This window comes from Heterodontus francisci, chromosome 3 (genome assembly GCF_036365525.1).
Source record: "Heterodontus francisci isolate sHetFra1 chromosome 3, sHetFra1.hap1, whole genome shotgun sequence".
Classification (NCBI taxonomy): domain Eukaryota; kingdom Metazoa; phylum Chordata; class Chondrichthyes; order Heterodontiformes; family Heterodontidae; genus Heterodontus; species Heterodontus francisci.
In genome coordinates this window covers 146,898,120-146,906,823 of record NC_090373.1, presented here as the reverse complement: position 1 = coordinate 146,906,823, position 8,704 = coordinate 146,898,120, and positions in this window count along the sequence as shown.

Below are 8,704 nucleotides of genomic sequence, written 5' to 3'. Positions count from 1 at the left end.
GAATCGGCCAGCTCAGTCAGTAGTGGTGCTGCTGAGCCACTCTTGGTGATGGACATTGGAGTCCCACACTCAGAGTACATTCTGCGCCCTTGCCACCCTCAATGCTTCCTCCAAGTGCTGTTCAACATGGAGGAGTACTGATTCATCAACTGAGGGAGGGCGGTAGGTGGTAATCAGCAGGAGGTTTCCTTGCTCATGCTTGACCTGATGCCATGAGACTTCATGGGGTCTGGAGTCCATGTTGAGGACTGTGCCATCACCTCTTCTGGGTCTGTCCTGCCAGTGGGACATACCCGGGGATGGCGATGGCAGTGTCTGGGACATTGTCTGTCAGGTATGATTCCGTGAGTATGACTATGTCAGGCTGTTGCTTGACTAGTCTGTGGGACAGTTCTCCCAACTTTGGGACAAGCCCCAGATGTTAGTAAGGAGGACTTTGCAGGGTCGACAGGGCTGTGTTTGCCGTTGTCGTTTCCAGTGCCTAGGTCGATACCGGGTGGTCCGTCTGGTTTCATTCCTTATTGACTTCGTACCAGTTAGATACAACTGAGTGGTTTGCTATGCCATTTCAGAGGCCAGTTAAGAGTCAATGACATTGCTGTGGCTCTGGAATCACATGTAGGCCAGACCAGGTAAGGACGGCAGATTTCCTTCTCTAAAGGACATTAGTGAACCAGATAGGTTTTTACAACAATCGACATTGGTTTCATAGCCATCATTCGACTAGATTTTTGTTTAAATTCCAGATATATTAATTGAATTCAAATTCCACCTTCTGCCTTGGTGGGTTTCGAACCTATGTCCCCAGAGCAATACCCTGGGCCTCTGGGTTACTAGTCCAGTGACAATACCACTAGGTCACCTCCTCCCCTAATTCCTGCACCATGTGGGAATTTCAGTACACTTCACGTGTCTTGGCAACCTGACGCTCAGGATTTCCAAGTTTTACGGGCAGGTGGGAAATGTGATGACTGGTTTCCACTTGTCCCCTCCCAACTGAGCTCAGATAGTGTTTTTGTAAACTAGTGTTTCAGCCCCCAAGCTTTGTTTGCCAAATAGACAAGCTTTTCTTGTAGGTTTGAAACAGAAGATTAAATATTTATTGAACAACGATCACCAGAAATAATCGCAACACCACGCATGCACACTTTCACTTTCACATGCACACTCAAGAGAAGATAGATAGAAGGTAAAGGGTAAGAGGTGTTAAGAGTTTAAGGTATAAAAGTCTGCTGTTTCCAGGAAAAACCTGTGGGATCCTCTTGGAAGGTAAGTTTTTAAAATTGCAAGATCGTTTCCTGGTTGTCTTGCATTTGCTGGGATGTTGAAGTCTTCTGGCAGTCAACATTTCCATTTGAAGACAGCACTGGTATTTCTTGGTTCAAATTTCACAGGCAGAGGAGTAGTTTAAAAGTCTCTTATTTCTCTGCTGCAGTTGGTTGCAAACTCCTCTCAGCAGGGTTCAACTGTCTTAGCTGGAATTGATCTCTCTCTCCCTCAACCTTGTGCTGGAATTGAAGATGGCTTTTCGATGTCCTCTCTGTGGCTGGAGATCTCTGGTGATGCCTTGATGTCCTGATGTTCTCTTTTGTTCTCCAAAGAAGGTTACCTTTAAAGGTAAACTCAGTAAGCATTAGTTTTGCCCATGTAACTTTAGGTTTCAGTTCCTGAAGGGCTATACAATAGCTTCTGTTGGCAGTCTATTTTGATAAGATGAGGCATTTTCACACTTTATTGTAGTGATTGTCGCTGAAGATAGGATGTCTGTGAGTGCCTTTGTTTTAGCTTGTTTTTGTGGATAGCTCACATCCATGTGTGATGAGCTGTTTATAATTTCAATGCAGATGATGTCAATGAGTTCTGGCAGACGTGAATGTGTATTTCAGTGCAGGAGAAAGTGTATGTCATGTGACTTTGTCCTCCGTCTTGTTGAAGTCAAGTGTATCAGTCTTAAATGTTAGAAGCTATTATTAAAGACGTTATAGTGGGGCACTTGGAAAAATTGAAGGTAATCAGGCAGAATGGACATGGTTTTGTGAAAGGGAAATCGTGTTTACCCAATTTATTGGAGTTCTTTGAGGAAATAACATGTGCTGTGGATGTACTGTACTTAGATTTCCAGAAGGCATTTGATAAGGTGCCACATCGAAGGTTATTGCAAAAAATAAAAGCTCCTGGTGTAGGGAGCAACATTTTGGCATAGAAAGAAGATTGGCTAGTTAACAGGAAATAGAGTAAGCATAAATGGGTAATTTTCTGGTCGGCAAAATGAAATGAGTGGTAGGCCACAGGGATCTGTGCTGGGGCCTCAACTTTTTACAATTTCTATAAATCACTTAGATGAAGGGACTGAAAGTATGGTTGCTAAATTTGCTGATGACACAAAGATAGGTAGGAAAGTAGGTGGTGAAGAGGACATAAGGAGGCTACAAAGGGATATAGATAGGTTAAGTGAGTGGGCAAAAATCTGGCAAATGGAGTATAATATGGGAATATGTGAAATTGTCCATTTTGGCAGGAAGAATTTTTTAAAAAGCATATTATCTAAATGGTGAGAGATTGCAGAGCTCTGAAATGTAGAGGGATCTGGGTGTCCTCGTGAAAGAATCGGATTAGGTTAGTATGCAGGTACAGCAAGTAATTAGGAAAGCTAATAGGATGTTATCGTTTATTGTGAGGGTTATTAAATACAAAAGTAGTGAGATTATGCTTCAGTTATACAGGGCATTGGTGAGACCACATCTGGAGTATTGTGCACAGTATTGGTCTCCTTATTTAAGGAAGGCTGGAAATGCGTTGGAAGCAGTTTAGAGAAGGTTTACTAGACTAATACCTGGAATGGGTGGGTTGTCTTATGAGGAAAGATTGGACAGACTAGGCTTGTGTCTGCTGGCGTTTAGAAGAGTAAGAAGTGACTTGATTGAAACATATAAGATCCTGAGAGGTCTTGACAGGGTGGATATGGAAAGGATGTTTCCTCTTGTGGGAGAATCTAGAACTAGGAGTCACTAATTAAAAATAAGGGGTCGCCCATTTAAGACAGAGATGAGGAGAAATGTTTTCTCTCAGAGGGTCGTGAGTCTTTGGAACTCTCTTCCTCAAAAGGCAGTGGAAGCAGAGTCTTTGAATATTTTTAAGGCAGATGTAGATAGATTCTTGGTAAGAAGGGGTAAAAGGTTGTCGGGGGTAGGCAAGAATGTAGAGTAATCAGTTCAGCCATGAACCTATTGAATGGCAGAGCTGGCCCGAGGGGCCGAGTGGCCAACTCCTGCTCCTAATTCGTATTTTCATATAGCTCCTCAGTTTATCTTTTATATTTCCATTGCTGCACTTCCCATGAACATGGAACAAGCTTGAGGGGCAGATGGAGTCACTACGGAGCATCAGGGAGCAGGAGAGTTTCCTGGATCTTATGGTCACCCCACAGGCAGTAAGAGTTCAGGATAGTAGATGGGTGGCCATCCAAAGAGTAGGAAGAGGCAGGAAGTGCAGGGCTATGTGCCACACTCAAACTAATACTCAGCTTTGGAGACTCCTGGGAGTGACGACACCTTGAAGGAGTGCAGTCCAGACCATGGCACCATGAGCATGGGACTGTACAGGAGGGAGCAGCATAGTGCAGAAGTACTGTTGTTATAGGTGATTGCATCGTCAGGGGACAGATATGTATTTCTGTAAGCATTATCATGAGTCTCGCATGCTGTGTTACCTCCCTGGTGCCAGGATAAAGGACATGATGGAGGGGTAAGGGAGTGAGCCAGAAGTTGTGGTATACGTTGGTACCAATGACATAGCAAGGACAGGTATTGAGGTCCTGTAGTCAGATTTTCAGGAGCTAGGGAGGAAGTTAAAGAGTAGGACCTTGAAGGTAGTAATCTCTATAAGATCATGGCTGATCAGTTTGTGGACACAACTCCCCTTTCCTGCCTACCCCCGATACCCTTTGACTCCTTTGTTTGTCAAGAATCTGCCTTAAAAACATTCAATGACCCTGCTTCCACCTCTCTCCGGGAAGAGAGCTCCACAGACTCAAAAAACTTCTCCTCATCTCTGTCTTGAGTGGGAGATCCTTATTTTTAAACTGTGCCCCCTAGTTTTAGTCTCTCCCACAAGGCGAAACATCCTTTCAACAGAACTCCAATAAATTGGTTAAACCCGATTTCTCTTTCACAAAACCATGTTGACTCTGCCTGATTTCATTGAGATTTTCTAAATGACCTGCTATAACTTTCTTAATAATAGATTCCATTTTCCCTATGGCAGATGTTAAGCTAACTGGCCTGTAGTTTCCTGTTTTCTATCTTCCTCCTTTCTTGAATAGCAGAATTGCATTTGCTATTTTCCAATCTGATGGGACCTTTTCAGAATCTAGGGAATTTTGGAAAATTAAAACCAATGCAGCCACTATCTCAGCAACCACTTCTTTTAAGACCCTAGGATGAAGTCCACCAGGACCTGGGGACTTGTCAGATTTTAGTTCTAATAATGTTCTCAGTTCCCTTTCCCTGGTGATGATACTTGTTTTAAGTTCCTCCCTCCCTTTCAACTGTTGATTCACAATTATTTCTGGGATGTTATTTTCCATTACTCATTCCCCAGACTCACTCTCTAGAGGACCAACACTCACTTTACTTACTCTTTTCCTTGTCAAATATCAGTAGAAACTCTTATCCATTTTGATATTTCTAGCTCAGTTTCTCTCATACTCTAATTTCTCTCTAATTATTCTTTTAGTCATTCTTTGCTGTTTTTGATATTCTGTCCAATCTTCTGATCTGTCACTACTCTTCACTGAATTGTACGCTTTTTTGTTCAATTTGATACTATCTTTAACTTCCTTTGTTAGCCACGGATGGTGTGTCCTTCCCCTAAAGTCTTTTTTTTTCACTAGAATGTATCTTTGCTGAGTGTTATGAAATATCTCCTTAAATGTCTGCCACTGCATCTCTGCTGACCTATCTCTTAACCTAATTTCCCAGTTTACTTTAGCCAGCTCTGTCTTCAAACCCGCATAATTACCCTTATTTAAGTTTAAAACACTAGTCTTAAATCGACTCTTCTCACCCTCAAACTGAATGCAAAGTTTAATCATGTTGTGATCACTGCTACCTAGGGGTGCCTTTACTCTGAGGTCATTGATTAATGAGTAATCCTGCCTTATTACACATTACCAGATCTAGAGTAGCCTGCTCTCTGGTTGGCTCTAGGAGTGCTGCTGTAAGAAACTGGCAGGGGAGAGACCATAATCCAGGTGGTGTTTTTGTGTGTTTTCTTTGGGTTTTTTGGGGGGGTTTCATGCCGTATTTTATGACATTTTGCCCTAAGGGATTGGAGATTTACTGTGGTTGTTGATTTCCTGTTGGTTGGGGTTTTAGTGCCTATTCCAAGAAAGTTTCAAGCAAACAATGGCTGCAACCAACACCAGAGCCCCAGCCAGTGGGTGCGTAACACCGTTAGAGTGGTAGTGAAAGATAGTGAAGGAGGTGCACTCACCAATTAAGAAAATCCTGTGGATTCCAAGCTGCGGACATCATCTGCCTGCAGGACTTCCCCAGCAGTGGCTATTTCGATGTGACGTTCAAGAACATGGTGGAATACATCAACTTCCTGAAGGTGTTTGAGGAGAGAGGAAACCATGCGCCGCTGTTGATCCTCACAGTGGAGCTGCTCTTCACGCTGCCGTCTCAACGGAACCATGTGGTGACAATCCACCTCTACAACCACCATGTTCCTGTCATATGAGTTCTGAAGAAGGGTCACTGACCTGAAACGTTAACTCTGCTTCTCTCTCCACAGATGCTGCCAGACCTGCTGAGTATTTCCAGCATTTCTTGTTTTTATTTCAGATTTCCAGCATCCGCAGTATTTTGCGTTTAATTTAGTGACGTCAGCAGACTTGCGGGCACGTCCTGACACCTGATGGAAATGGTAAAAGATGCCAAGCTACACCACGTCTTCAGCAACCCTGCAGATGGAGCGCAGCGGAGATACACCTGGTCAAGACTGGACGGGTTTGCCCTTTCCAGGATTGACTTCCTGTTTGTGTCCTGTGCTTTCAGGGTCAGATCCACTGATGTCAAGTCGATGTTCTTCTCTGACCACTGCCTCCTACTGGCCGACTGTCACTTACAGGGATGACCAGCGGGTTGGCAGGGGGACATGGAAGCTGAATGTAAAACTGCTGATCCCAGAGAACATTGAGGAAATCAAAAGGGATTACAAAGGTTGGAGAACCGTGAAACCCCTCTTTGAGTCTCTGGCGCACTGGTGGGAAGCAATCAAAGCAAACATCAAGAGGTTCTTCATCCTCAAAGGTGTTCAGAGGGTGAGCGAGAGACAGGAGGAAATGTCCCAACTCCAGAAAAGAATGCAGAATCTGCTCTGGCTGCAGTCGATGGGAGCCGAGATCAAAGAAGATCTCCAAGAGGTGAAGAGCCAGCAGGCTCATCCTGCTCAACGGAGCGAATTCTGGACTGGAGGATGATCTTAGAGGCTTCCATGGCAAAGAGCGAGTCAGACAGGACTGTCCTCTCTCCCCTGCCTTGTTTATTTGCTGTATCGAACCTTTTGCTGAGTCCACATGCGGGCATAGAGGGGCGACAATCCCAGTCAGCGGAGGCACTTGGGTCAAAGCCTCCCTGTACATGGACGACATCACCGTCTTCTGCTCGGACCACTATCTGTTCATAGGCTGATGAGCATCTGCAAGCAGTTTGAACTGGCCCCGGAAGCCAAAGTAAATCTCAGCAAGAGCGAGGCCATGTTCTTTGGGAACTGGGCTGATCAATCCTTTGTTCCCTTCACCGTCCAGTCAGACTACCTGAAGCTGCTGAGGATGTGGTTCATAGGGGCCGGGGCATGCGCCAAAAACTGGAAGGAGCGAGTAGCCATGGTGAAACAGAAACTGGGCATGTGGGAGCAGCAATCTCCTCCATTGTGGGTAAGAACCTGGTCATCAGGTGCGAGGCGATCACGTTGTTACTGTACGCGGCACAGTTCTGGCCCATAACCCACTCCTGCGCTGTGGCGGCCACCCAAGCCATCTTCCACTTTATCTGGAGATTAAAAATGGACCGTGTCCACAGGGACACGATGTTCAAACCTCTGGATAAAGGGGGAAAAATGTACCCAACGTCACCCTCATCCTGATGGCCACCTTTGTGTGAAGCTGCATCAAGCTGTGCGTAGATCCCCAGTACGCAAACACCAAGTGTCACTATGTGCTGAGGTTCTATCTGTCCCCGCTGTTGAGAAGGATGGATCTGGCCACATTGCCGCGGAATGCTCCATCCAGTTTGACCGTGCCGTAACACCTGTCCTTCATGGAAAAGTTTGTGCAGAAAACACCTTTGACCACCAATCCATCAGGCAGTGGTCTGCAGGGAATATCCTCAAGGACCTACGAGAAAAAGAGATGGTGGATCCTGTTGGATGGTTCGCCGAGCAGACTACCAAAGTCATTTGGCGGAACGCCTCATCACCAGAACTTTCAAACAAGCACCAAGATGTAGCTTGGCTGGTGGTGAGAAGGGCCTTCCCCGTCAGATCCTTCCTGCATACCTGGAATCTCACTGCCTCCGCACACTGCCCTCGAGGTGGCTGTGGTGGGGAAGAGACAGTTGGCCACCTCCTTCTGGAATGTGCCTTTGCAAAGCAAGTCTGGAAAGAGATGCAGTGGTTTTTGTCGAGGTTCATCCTGAGCAGCTCTGAAACACAGGACTTTGTGCTCTATGGGTTGTTCCCAGGGATGCACACTGGGATAAACATCAACTGTTGCTGGAGGATCATCAACTCGGTGAAAGATGCTTTTTGGTCTGCCGGAAAGCTGCTGGTCTTCCAGTGCAAAGAGTTGTCCATAACCAAATGTTGCAAACTGGCACATTCCAAGGTCCAGGACCACATGCTGAGAGACGCACTAAAGCTTGGGGCAGCCGCCGCAAGGGCTCAATGGGGAAAGGTCACTGTGTAATGTCCTTCTGCCATAGTATACTGAGGGTCTGGAACCGGTGTAAAACCCCTCGAGCTGTCTGCACCAAAAATATCTTTCGCTATGCAATGCAAATGTGCATTGCATATAAAATGGAATGGCAAGAATTGTGAGGCAACTCATGTTCTGTATAGAAGGAATCTGATCTCTTGCACTTGCCGAAATGTCATTTTTGAACTGTTTTGAACTGTTTTGTTATGTAGTTTTTGCAAATTTTTATGAATAAAGTATATTTGTGGGAAAAACCTTTCCTGAAAACACTCCACGAACCCATCTTCCAGGTTACCTTTGCCAATCTGATTCATCCAATCTATCTGTAGATTAAAATCATCCATGATTATTGCTGTACCTTTCTCCCAAGCCCCCATTATTTCTTGCAATATACCAGTGTGGTTACTGTTAGGGGGCCTATAAACTACTCCCCCATGTGATTTACTACCTTTAATGTTTCTTATCTCTACACAAACTGGCTCTACATCTTGATTTTTAGAACTTTTCTTTGCAGAATGAAATTGAAAATCGAAATATTCGTAACTGGTCACTTGTACAACCCAAAAAGTGGTTGATCATTGTGTGTCATTAGGAGGTATGTTGCTTCCCTTAAAGGGAGCATTGAATAAAGAGAATATAACCTACAAAATAAAGGGAATTAAAGAAATAAATCAATAATAAATTTAGGAATATATTCTCCTATTAATATTCCATAGTAAAGCTATG